Here is a 13,004-nt window from a genome sequence, read left to right as displayed (position 1 = left end):
TAACCTTAACAAATGAACTTTAAAAGTACAATAAAAAAAAAAAGAAAAACTAAATATTGCACAACAAGCTTTGCTTTTTTTATATAATAATTTAAAATGAATACGTTTTAAAATAAATAACACTTTTGTGCCAAAATAAAAACTTTATATCAAAGAGGATAACTATTCCCCAAATAATTTTAAACCATTTAAATAAAAATAAATGAAAAATTAAGAGATACTAAAGCTACGGAGCCTTATAACAATAACAAATTACCTTTAAAATCACAACAACAACAAAAATATTGCACAACAAGCTAGTCTTTTTCTAAATAAATAAAAATAAATAAGCTTTAAAATAAATAACACACTGTGGCTATATTTTTAGGACTTGCTTTAAGGCATGTTTGCATTAAAAAAAAAAAACAAGCTCCCTGACCTTGGATGGGCTGAGTCTGTTTCTTCTATCTGAGATAATCTGCCCAGTTTTAGAAAAAATTCTTTCAGATGGCACAGATGTGGCCACAATGCAAAGTCTTGTCTTTGTGACTTCAGAAAGGCTTTTGTATACTGGTGAGCATCTCCTCCACCAGGCCAGAGGGTCTGATGTGCGGGGTAAGAGTGGCTCTGCAAGGTAGGCCTGCACCTTTTTTTTCCCTTCTCCCAAAACAGCTTATACTACTTTTCCAGCTATTAAAAATAGTTAAATTTGTTATGTAATGGCAAAGTGATTATATTTTGTTTAACTTTATTAAGTTAATTTTGAAAAACGTTAGGAGCATTTATTATTAAAATGTGTGCACTTTGCAGGATATTGAGGCCCAGCGCAATCACTTGCATTTTTTTCAGTGAATATGGCGTAATTTTTGCTCATAAAGGTAAGAGTAATACATCATTCGTAACTGTAAAGGGTCTACTTTTATTTGTGTGCACTCACAATATCATCAAAATGTTTTGCTTTTATAAAATAAAGAAAACAACTGTCTCATTTAAACCGGCGCGCTTTACAAAAATGAACCGAAACTCAGCAAATAGATGCCTCACAGATATGATAAATATATCTATAGAAAGCTTTAAATTACTACTTAACATAATAAAGATGCACTTCTTTAAAGGCGTGTCTAACCAAGAGGTGTCGAGTGGGATTGCAACTTCATCCTTGCGACGCCATCTCAGAAAACACTATTTATTAGTAAATAATTCAAATATCAACTTCCTCCTTTCCCCTGACACATTTACGGTAATTACTTTTGCCGATGCTTTGTTGCAAGCCTATTGCATGCATTTGAATGCAGGACTGCACTGAACGGCACACTCTATGCTGCGGGACAATGAACACCTTCGAGCCACTCTTGACAGTTGTGGTAGCACGGTCTCGCCTTGTTTCCACCAGCACAGCATTTTTCATCACTAATTAATGGCTGTCTAAAATATAAAAATAAGGAGAAAACTAAAACAGATCCGAGCCCCGGCCCGCGTCTGAACTATGACGTGAAAAACCCGTTGGGCCCAGGCTAAAATGCAGGGCTCTAATCTCGATATCCTAATGAAATTATCTGAAATAAAATTTATTTAAACTAAGCTGGAAAACAATGAATTCTGGACAACATATGAATATATCAACACATGACCGTACACATTTGCACATCAGTTACTTCAGAAACTTGCCATTGTTTCTGAGCACCAGAAGAACTAAGAAATAATGTGCTGAAAAGTTTGCCAGATATCATGCACCGACCGCTATGCATTTATTTTTAAAGAGTCCAAATGAATCTGCCAGTTTTCTGATCATTTCAGTCTGATCTCACCACTTTGGATGCCACATTTCAGAATTATTTTATGAATTTGTCACATTATAATGTAGGTTTTGCAAAGAAGAAATTTTTTTGTAAGTCTTTTTTATGATTAAATCAGTTGTGAGATGCAGTTAAAATGGCACGTTTTATTCAAACAAGAAATTGCTGTTGTTACGGCCTAAGCCTTCTGAGTGTTGTATCTGTATTTGTTTGTGATCTAATTAGTCTCTTCTCTTCTGAGTGTTGAGCTCCGCCCCTGCACACCTGTGTCCTGTGGCTCTGATGGCTCAACATGAGTATATAAGAGAAGTGTGAACCAGAATGAGGGCATGCAGCAGTGAATTCCATGCAGCAGTGAATTCTGTGCGCATCATGATGTCCAGCCAGCCTTTGAAGAAAGCTGTGTTCTTTTTGATGTTTATTTGGTTTGATCTATTTGTCAGTGTCTGTTAAGTATATTCTTTGTCTTTGGTATAGTTTAATTGTTATTGTTACATGTGGAGAGTTGAGATGAATGAAAGATGTGAGATTGAGTAATCATTTATTGGTCCAATAATAAATGGTTAAATTGCTGTTGGCCTCACGTCTCCTTTTATGTTGTGGACCCCTTTCTCAACGAGCATCTTATAACAGGGGTTCGTAACATAAATGGGGGCTCGTCCTGGATCTTGTCCTGATTTTTCTTTTAAGGTTGATTTGATCCTGAATTGGATTCTGTGGAGCAGATTGGGGGTGATCCTATGTATTCTCTGGTTAGAAAGAGTGAGCCAGCAGGGCTGTGTCTAGCGCCAGTCCTGATGACGGTTTGCCGTTTATTGTTTTCTTTATTATTTTAGTTTGTTCATCAAGGTGGATGCTGCACACTGGTGGTGGATGAGGAGATACACCCAGACTATGTAAAGCGCTTTGAATGCCTAGAAAAGCGCTATATAAATGTAATGAATTATTATTATGTGACGAGTGGGGCGGGGCCGAGGGACATGGGAGCGAGGCCGGGGGAGTGATTGGAGATGAACTACACCTGTTCGTCCCACCGGTCTCGAGGCCCATGGAGGAGATGGAAGGATATAAAACTGGAGCGACGACAGTGAAGGACGAGAGAGGACCAGGCCTGGGCTTTTAGTTGTGTTTTGGTTTTTATTTTATGCGCACCAGTCGTCCGTGAGGGGCTGGTGCGCTGTTTTGTGTTTATTTTGTTATTAAAATGTTTTTGATTGTCCGCCGGTTCCCGCCTCCTTCTTCCGGATGAATATGAAGGTTGATATCGTTACAGTGGTGCCGAAGCCCGGGAGAAGGAGGGACGCGCTGCTGAAGATCCCTCGCCGCTGTGGTGAATCCGCGGTGCCATCGAGCTGGCGAGGAGTGTGCCGCCATGGACGCTCGAGGCGGTGGACTGGAGCGAGTTGCCGGGGACGGGCGAGCTCGCTACCGGCCGCCCACGATGTGGAGAGACGGCTGCCGTCCGTGAGGGAGCGGAGGAGTCGGCGCCGTTCGCCAGGTGGCCGGAGCCTGCTGCCTCCGCCGGAACGGGGAGGAGCAGGGAACGGGGGACTCCTGCCGGCTGCCCAAAACCGGAGGAGCCGCCGCCGTCCACCGGGCGGCGGAGGAGTGTCGTGCCGTCCGCCGAGGGCCGTCCAGTGCCACCGCCAGGCACCGCGGAGGAGATCACCCAGCTGGTGGAGGGCCGAGCAGCGGTGCGTCTGGGAACCGGAATTTTTTTTTTTTTTTTTTTCCTCTCTCCCCTCTCTCGTCTCTGTCGCTCCTCCTTCCATCTCCTTTTCTCTCGCCTCGCCTGTCCTACCCCCAGGTTCCCGCAGGTCCCCGGGAGCGGCCCCCCCGGAGGGAGGGGGGGGGGGGAGTAGAGCGCAGTCTCGGGAGTACCCCCCGGCCTGCGAGGGGCGATGGGGGTATGTGACGAGTGGGGCGGGGCCGAGGGACATGGGAGCGAGGCCGGGGGAGTGATTGGAGATGAACTACACCTGTTCGTCCCACCGGTCTCGAGGCCCATGGAGGAGATGGAAGGATATAAAACTGGAGCGACGACAGTGAAGGACGAGAGAGGACCAGGCCTGGGCTTTTAGTTGTGTTTTGGTTTTTATTTTATGCGCACCAGTCGTCCGTGAGGGGCTGGTGCGCTGTTTTGTGTTTATTTTGTTATTAAAATGTTTTTGATTGTCCGCCGGTTCCCGCCTCCTTCTTCCGGATGAATATGAAGGTTGATATCGTTACATATTATTATTATTATTATTGTCGTTTTTGGAGGTATTCCGGGGGAGAGAGTAATCTCTCAATTGGTACCCTCTGAAGACTAGTTAGGTTATAGTTAGCTTGATGGTTAGGTAAGTAGGACCCGAGTGCGTTGGTTTATTCCTTATTGCTAATATGTTGGGTTTTCTTTTGTCTTTTCTCGTAAAGATGGCAACGTTTGAGTTAAGTCAATTTATAGATCAACCTAGTGTTGAAGTATTAGAGACATGTCGGAAAAATGATTTGTTTCTCATTGCTCAACATTATGAGATTTCTATCTCTAGAACACTGCGTAAAGAAGCGTTAAAAGCTTGTTTAGTGGCTGGTTTGACTAATAAGGGGGTATTTCCTTCTATGGAAGCTGTTCCTGTTGCAGCAGCGGAGTTGGCGGCAACGGCTGCAGGAAGTCCTCCCTTACGTGTGTTGACTGGTGATCCAGTCACTCCACTGATTTAATTCGAGTATTAATTCTGTCTCGACTGATAATGCATCGGAATCTGTAGTAGCGCCGTTTTCAACACATTTTGATGTTGTTAAAAATATCTCTATTGTTCCACCCTTCCGTGAGAAGGAAGTTGAAGCGTATTTTCAAGCTTTTGAACGAGTTGCTATTGCTTTAAGATGGCCAGAAGAAGTTTGGGCACTAATGTTACAATGTAAACCATTGGGTAAGGCGCAAGAGGTGTGTGCATCTCTCTCGTTAGAGGAAAGTGTGCAGTACGATGCTGTGAAAACTGCAATTCTACGGGCATATGAATTGGTGCCTGGGCATTATCGACAGCGATTTCGTACCACAAAGAAGGCCGTGTCTCAAACTTATGGCGAGTTTGTTCGTGAAAAGGGCATTTTATTTGATCGGTGGATCAAAGCGTGCAAGGTAACTGACTATAATTCTCTGAAGAATTTAAAAACTGCGTTCCAGAACGTACTGCGTTGTACTTAAATGAACAAAAAGTCTGCACCGTACAACAGGCTGCTGTGTTAGCTGACGAGTACGCATTAATGCACAAAACTGTGTTGTTTTTTTAAGCGTTCGTCTGATTCTGGGGGTCCCTCACCAAAAGAAAATGAAAATCTTTCTGATTCAAGAAATCGATGGGTTCCTACCAGTCCGAAGTCTAATAGAGAGTGCGGTTATTGTCACAAAATGGGACTCATGATAGCCGAGTGTCGTATCTTAAAATGGAAACAAGAGCGACAAGATTTATGTTCGATGGCTTTGTGTCGTTAACTGATAAGGTCGAAAGTCAAAAACCTGTAAGAATCCTCCGGGATACAGGAGGGTCTCAGTCCTTTATATTATCAGATATTTTGGATTTTTGTGCTGACTCTGCATGTAATATCAGCGCGATTGTGCAGGGTATTGAAATGGGTTTGGTGCCCATTCCTCTTCATTGCGTATACGTCTCTTCTGATTTGGCATCTGGGTGTTTTGAGGTTGCAGTTCGTCCGTCTTTACCTGTGAAAGGTGTTGATTTTATCATGGGCAACGACATAGCTGGAGGTAAGGTAATGCCGGTAGTGCAAGTGACTGTTCCGTGTAATGATTCGCAGGCTGATGTACTTGCTAAAAAATTGCCAGATGTGTTTAGTGCTGTTGTGACGCGAGCACAAGTGAAGCAAGATTTTCAAGAAGTTAATATTCTATGCGATTCTGTCTTAAAGATTTTGAGAGACGATATTATTTCTGAGTCTTCAGATGCGTCTAAAATGACTTTGAATTCATCCTTCTGCTTTGGTCTGGCTACTGATTTGCCTGACTCGTGGGAAACTCTGATTGAAGCTCAGAGAAATGATTCCTTATTAAACAAATGTCGTGCGAGTGTTGAAAATGAGACCATGGCGTTGCTTAACCAACAGTTTTACTGGAACGATAATGTGCTCATGCGTAAATGCAGTCCTGGGATAACTAAGACCTATAACCGGGTGCTCCAACATTATTCTGGCCAGGGTTGAAATCTGATGTTGCAAAGCACTGTAAGACATGCCATATGTGTCAGGTCAATGGAAAACCTAATCAGGTAGTACCGCTTGCTCCTCTTCATCCTATTCCTGCAGTCGGCGAACCATTCGAGCGGGTTTTAGTGGATTGTGTGGGCCCACTTCCTCGTGCGAAGTCTGGTTGTCAATATTTATTGACAATCATGTGCGTAGCTACACGTTTTCCAGAACCCATTCCGTTACGGAACATAACGGCTAAGACTGTAACTAAAGCTTTAACGAAGTTTTTTACAACTTTTGGGTTGCCTAAAACCGTTCAAACTGATCAGGGTTCAAATTTCGTGTCTCGCGTGTTTCGTAACTCGTTAAAAGCTCTTGGAGTGTCTCACGTCGTGTCGAGTGCCTATCACCCTGAGTCGCAAGGGGCTTTGGAGAGATGGCTTCAAACATTAAAATCGGCACAAAAGAAAATGAAGAAATGTTTTGATCGAAAGGCAGTTGTGCATAACTTTCTGCCAGGAGAGAAATTTTTAGTGCTGTTCCCCATTCCTGGGTCCACACTCTCTGCGTGTTTTTCTGGCCCCTATGTGATCAAAAGTAAGTTGAGTGAAACTGATTACATCTTATACACTCCAGAGAGGAGGCGAAAAAAATTGCTTATGTCACGTCAATATGTTGAAACCATATTTATGTCGTGTTGAACCAAAAGAGAGCACCGCTGAGGGTTTGGCATGTGAACCGGTGACTGAGTTAACCACTGAGCATGTTTCATTGCTAACCTATACCTTGCCTACCGACACTGAGGACGATGGGTTGAATGTACCTATGGAAGTTTTAAAAGGAGGATGTTTTGACAACTCAGAAGTTCTATCTTTGCTTTCCTCTCAGCTCTCCTATTTAACGATCGAACAGCGAGGAGACATAATGAAGCTGATTGACAGATTTCCGAGTTTATTCAATGATGTTCCTCCTGGTACTAATATCATCCAGCATGACATTGAGGTCGGTAGTGCATTACCACTCAAGCAACATGCTTATCATTGTCCAATAGGTAAGCGAGAAGCGATTAAGAATGAGTGAGATATTTATTGCAGAATGGTTTTGCTGTTCCGAGCCATAGTCCATGGAGCTCGCCGTGCGTTCTGGTACCAAAGGCTGATGGGTCTTTTCGCTTTTGTACTGACTTTAGGAAGGTCAATTCGGTCACTGTGGCTGATGCTTTTCCGTTACCGCATATTGATGATTGTATTGACAATCTTGGGGGCGCAAAATATATCACAAAGTTAGACCTGCTGAAAGGCTATTTGCACCTCTCACTAAACGCGCTTCTGAGGTCTCCGCGTTTGTCACCCCTGACGCTTTCCTGCAATATACGCGAATGGCATTCGGCCTGCGAAACGCACCAGCAACGTTTCAGCGTTTGATGTCAACTGTCTTAGGTTGGGTTCCTAATTGCAATATTTATTTGGATGATGTAGTCATTTATTCATCTACATGGGATGAACACCTGTTGACCTTATATGACGTGTTTCGGCGTTTAGCAGCTGCTTCCTTAACGTTAAACCTCAAGAAATGTGAATTTGTTAAAGGGTTAGTTCACCCAGATAGCAAAATTATGTAATTAATAACTTACCCTCATGTTTTTTCAAACCCGTAAGACCTCCGTTTATCTTTGTAACACAGTTTAAGATATTTTAGATTTAGTCCGAGAGCTCTCAGTCCCTCCATTGAAGCTGTGTGTACGGTCTACTGTCCATGTCCAGAAAGGTAAGAAAAACATCATCTAAGTAGTCCATGTGACATCAGAGGGTCAGTTAGAATTTTTTGAAGCATCGAAAATACATTTTGGTCCAAAAATAGCAAAAATGACGACTTTATTCTGCATTGTCTTCTCTTCCGTGTCTGTTGTGTGAGAGAGTTCAAAACAAAGCAGTTTGGATATCCGGTTCGCGAACGAATCATTCAGTTCACCAAATCGAACTAAATCATTTTAAATGGTTCGCATCTCTAATACGCATTAATCCACAAATGACTTAAGCTGTTAACCTTTTCTAATGTGGCTGACACTCCCTCTGAGTTCAAACAAACCAATATCCCGGAGTAATGCATGCACTCAAACAGTACACTGACTGAACTGCTGTGAAGAGAGAACTGAAGATGAACACCGAGCCGAGCCAGATAACGAACAACAGACTGACTCATTCACGAGTCAAGAACCGGTTGCATCGGTTTTCGGATCACCAGTAGTTTTTTCGGACAGTTCGATTCAATAAACCGGTTGAAGAAAACGGTTCACCGGTTCTTTTGTGCTCGACGTAATGGCGTCATTTGTGATGATTGCCCTTGATTCAAGCCTTCGGTTTACCCGCGCTCATAACATTAGCACAGAATCAGTTCAGAATCAATCACCAAAAGAATCAGTTCGGTTCATGCGCTCTGTGTGTTAGTCTGCTTCACGCTGAATCACACATGCACAGTATCATCAGCTCCCTGGTTCTTCTTATCTGGCTCGGCTCGGTGTTCATCTTCAGTTCTCTCTTCACAGCAGTTCAGTCAATGTACTGTTTTAGTGCATGCATTTCTCCGGGATATTGGTTTGTTTGAACCCAGAGGGAGTGTCAGCCACATTAAAAAAAGTTAACAGCTCAAGTCATTTGTGGATTAATGCGTATTAGAGATGCGAACCGTTTAAAACGATTCAGTTCGATTTGGTGAACTGAATGATTCGTTCGCGAACCGGATATCCAGACTGCTTTGTTTTGAACTCTCTCACACAACAGACACGGAAGAAAAGACAATGCTGAATAAAGTCGTCGTTTTTGCTATTTTTGGACCAAAATGTATTTTCGATGCTTCAAAAAATTCTAACTGACCCTTTGATGTCACATGGACTACTTTGATGTTTTTCTTACCTTTCTGGACATGGACAGTATACTGTACACACAGCTTCAATGGAGGGACTGAGAACTCTCGGACTAAATCTAAAATATCTTAAACTGTGTTACAAAGATAAACGGAGGTCTTACGGGTTTGAAAAAACATGAGGGTAAGTTATTAATTACATAATTTTGCTATCTCGGTGAACTTACCATTTAAGGCTTCTGTCACCCATTTAGGGAAGCAGGTGGGGAATGGTCAGGTCCGGCCATTGGATGGAAAAGTGGCCGCTGTCCTTCGTTATCCAGTAACTACTACGAGGAGAGAGTTGCGTAGATTCCTGGGGATGGTTGGATACTACCGGTGTTTTTGCAAAAATTTCTCAAGTGTCGTTGCCCCCTTAACGCAACTGTGTAGTCCTAAAGTTTGTTTCAGTAGGACTGATGAGTGCCAGCAGGCCTTTCTCTCTGCGAAATCTCTTCTTGGCAGTGCACCTGTGCTGTCTGCCACAGATATGACTCGTCTGTTCCAGCTTGAGGTGGACTCTAGTGCGGTTGGAATAGGAGCCCTCCTGCTACAGGAGGGTGCTGATGGAATCAGCCACCCAGTGTCATACTTTTCATCTAAGTTTAATCGTCATCAGTTGAATTACTCAACCATTGAAAAGGAAACTTTAGCTATGTTGTTGGCATTGCAACATTTGGACATTTATGTGGGGTCCAGCTCTTGTCCAGTCGTTGTTTATACGGATCATAATCCATTGGTATTTGAGTAAAATGTATAACCATAACCAACGACTGATGCATTGGGCTTTGGTAGTTCAGCCGTATAATTTAGAGATCCATCACAAACGAGGATCTGACAACGTGGTGGCAGACGCTTTGTCTCGTGGATTGGTTTAGGTTTTGGTATGGTTTTATTCAGAATCAGTTTTTCCTTGTCCTTTTAAGGAAGGAAAGGGGAAAAAAAGTCTGATTCTTCCTTTAGGGGGAGAAGTGTTACGGCCTAAGCCTTCTGAGTGTTGTATCTGTATTTGTTTGTGATCTAATTAGTCTCTTCTCTTCTGAGTGTTAGGCTCCGCCCCTGCACACCTGTGTCCTGTTGCTCTGATGGCTCAACATGAGTATATAAGAGAAGTGTGAACCAGAATGAGGGCATGCAGCAGTGAATTCCATGCAGCGGTGAATTCTGTGCGCATCATGATGTCCAGCCAGCCTTTGAAGAAAGCTGTGTTCTTTTTTATGTTTATTTGGTTTGATCAGTGTCTGTTAAGTATATTCTTTGTCTTTGGTATAGTTTAATTGTTATTGTTACATGTGGAGAGTTGAGATGAATGAGATGTGAGATTGAGTAATCATTTATTGGTCCAATAATAAATGGTTAAATTGCTGTTGGCCTCACGTCTCCTTTTATGTTGTGGACCCCTTTCTCAACAAGCATCTTATAACAGGGGTTCGTAACACTGTACTTAAGTAATTTTCTGATCATCTGCAGAAAGAATTTAGCACCTTCAAAAATACACCTAATGGAATTTAGAGACATTTTTTTAGTCTGGAGCCTAAGTAATCATTAATGTATTATAGTTCACTCCTCAAAAGGTATGCAATTGCCTTGTAGGAGATTATAGAGTTCACTAACAAAAATACTAAACCGTCTTTTCTCTCGTATTATTAACAAAACGATCCGTTTATGCAGCATTGTGAGTTTTATTCTAATTAAGTGTGTTTTGGCTTCTCAGGTGTCTACTAATGAACCGTAATTTCTCTTCCAGCAAGTACTCAACCTGTTTGCTAACTTGTGATTATGCGCACATTCTTGGGGTTTGGAGCTTTAGTTGTGATAAAATTTGTTCATTTGTGAGCAAGCGAGTGGTTGAAGGATTGCAGTTATGTGTGTTATACTCTTGTGTTATGGTTACAATTTCTGCGCTCTGCCGCTTATGTCGTGTTTGGCCTCCATCATTAATATTTATTACTGAACTCTCAATTATTTAAATATTCGGTCTCCTTAATATAGGTAGACTTTGCATTTGAGTCAGAAGGAGACCTGGAAAAATAATATTCTTAACCATCCTCCTTGAAATATGATATCGTATGATTATTATACACTGACTTAAAGCCCCCTGTCTGAGCCCCCTGGCTGATGAGGCCGCAAGACAGTGGGCACTCTTTGGCTCCTCTTCAAAGCGCTCACTCATTAATAAACTCTCATCCCCTCCTCCTTTTATCACAAGGACACTTTATCACACTGTTCTTTTCTTTTCGAGTTAACAAATGCCTTTTTATCTGCCGCTGCTGTCTATCAGGGGGATATGTCACAGCTCTGCTATTTTAAACAGCCCATCACACTTCAGCACGGTGCTGCTGTTTATTAATAGCTTTGCTATTTCAGACAAATTGCCATGTCAGGATCAAAATTACTTTAATCTGTTTATAGAATTTTAGTTTCTACAGATGGTTTGGCTGCCGTTTTGTGTATTTTAGGGTGCTTTCACACTTGGTTCACTTGCCTGGTCTGAACCAGAGTTCGATTGCTCCTCCCTCCCCCTGCCCCGCTGGACTGCGTTATTGCATATGATTTTATTTGGGTCCAAACCACGGTTTCTTTGCGTCATCAAGCCAGCAGATTTTTACCCCGTTGCTTAGTAATAGTGGCACAGGAGAAGGTGGCAAATGCATAACATTGCTTTCTTCACTTTTATATATTTACGTTTTTGAACCGTTCGTTTACAAATGTTCGGTACATAACGGCACTTACGTCTGTCTCACAAATGTACTGCAAATGATCTAAAGAATGCTGAAGGCGAAATTAGTTGTACTGCTCTCTGTTTGCAGCACATCAGTCACGCTCATCAGGAAAGTGAGTGAAACACACGATAATAATACGTCATTAAGCACGGTTCACTTCCGTTCACAGCAGCAGCGAACTGTACTCCAGACAACCATTTTTAAGCGGACTCGGGTACGGTTCACTGTTGCGTACCCGAGTCCAGAAGACAGCATTCACGTCATCCAAACAAACCAAACTTTGATGTCAACCGAACCCGGGTGAACACCAAAAGTCCTAGTGTGAAAGCACCCTTACTCGATTCTGTACTTTGGGACTAGATTTTTTATTTTTTTTTACCAGTAGGTTGAAGACCGTTTGTTAATGCACAAATAAAATATTTTCGGTATCCCTGGTAGTTTCCTTGACCATTAATTCAGGTTACTGACTTAGACCTGAAAGATACTTACACAAGTATGTGAACTTAAGCGTAAGCTCATTTTTTTTACCATGGCAGAACAACAGTTTTAAAGGCTATAGTTCACCCAGAAATGAAAATTATGTAATTAATTATTCACTCATGTTGTTCCAAACAAAAATTGTTGAATAAAGTTTTTATTTTTGTTTTATTTGAACACAAAGTATTCCTGTATCCTTATAAAATTCAGGATGAACCACTGATGTCATATGGACTATTTTAGATTGGTAAAATTAAAGTATAAATAATACAAACATAAAACCTGGCCGAGAAGTGCAAAACAAATCACAATTACAAAAACAAAATAACAAATCCAAAAACACAACGACAATTCAGAAAACAAAATAACAAATCCAAAAACACAACGACAATTCAGAAAACAAAATAACAATTCAAAAAACACAACGACAATTCAGAAAACAAAATAACAATTCAAAAAACACAACGACAATTCAGAAAACAAAATGAACCGTAATTTCTCTTCCAGCAAGTACTCAACCTGTTTGCTAACTTGTGATTATGCGCACATTCTTGGGGTTTGGAGCTTTAGTTGTGATAAAATTTGTTCATTTGTGAGCAAGCGAGTGGTTGAAGGATTGCAGTTATGTGTGTTATACTCTTGTGTTATGGTTACAATTTCTGCGCTCTGCCGCTTATGTCGTGTTTGGCCTCCATCATTAATATTTATTACTGAACTCTCAATTATTTAAATATTCGGTCTCCTTAATATAGGTAGACTTTGCATTTGAGTCAGAAGGAGACCTGGAAAAATAATATTCTTAACCATCCTCCTTGAAATATGATATCGTATGATTATTATACACTGACTTAAAGCCCCCTGTCTGAGCCCCCTGGCTGATGAGGCCGCAAGACAGTGGGCACTCTTTGGCTCCTCTTCAAAGCGCTCACTCATTAATAAA

At 41.7% G+C, this 13,004-nt stretch overlaps 1 pseudogene; it reads left to right on the top strand.

Moving 5' to 3' along the window:
• Positions 1 to 13,004, top strand: part of LOC132132329 (spliceosome-associated protein CWC27 homolog) — a 59,428-nt pseudogene that overhangs the window by 8,576 nt on the left and 37,848 nt on the right.

This window comes from Carassius carassius, chromosome 49 (genome assembly GCF_963082965.1).
Source record: "Carassius carassius chromosome 49, fCarCar2.1, whole genome shotgun sequence".
Taxonomy (NCBI): Eukaryota; Metazoa; Chordata; class Actinopteri; order Cypriniformes; family Cyprinidae; genus Carassius; species Carassius carassius.
Note: the sequence above shows the minus strand (reverse complement) of the source record. Positions and strands in the feature narration are given on the sequence as shown.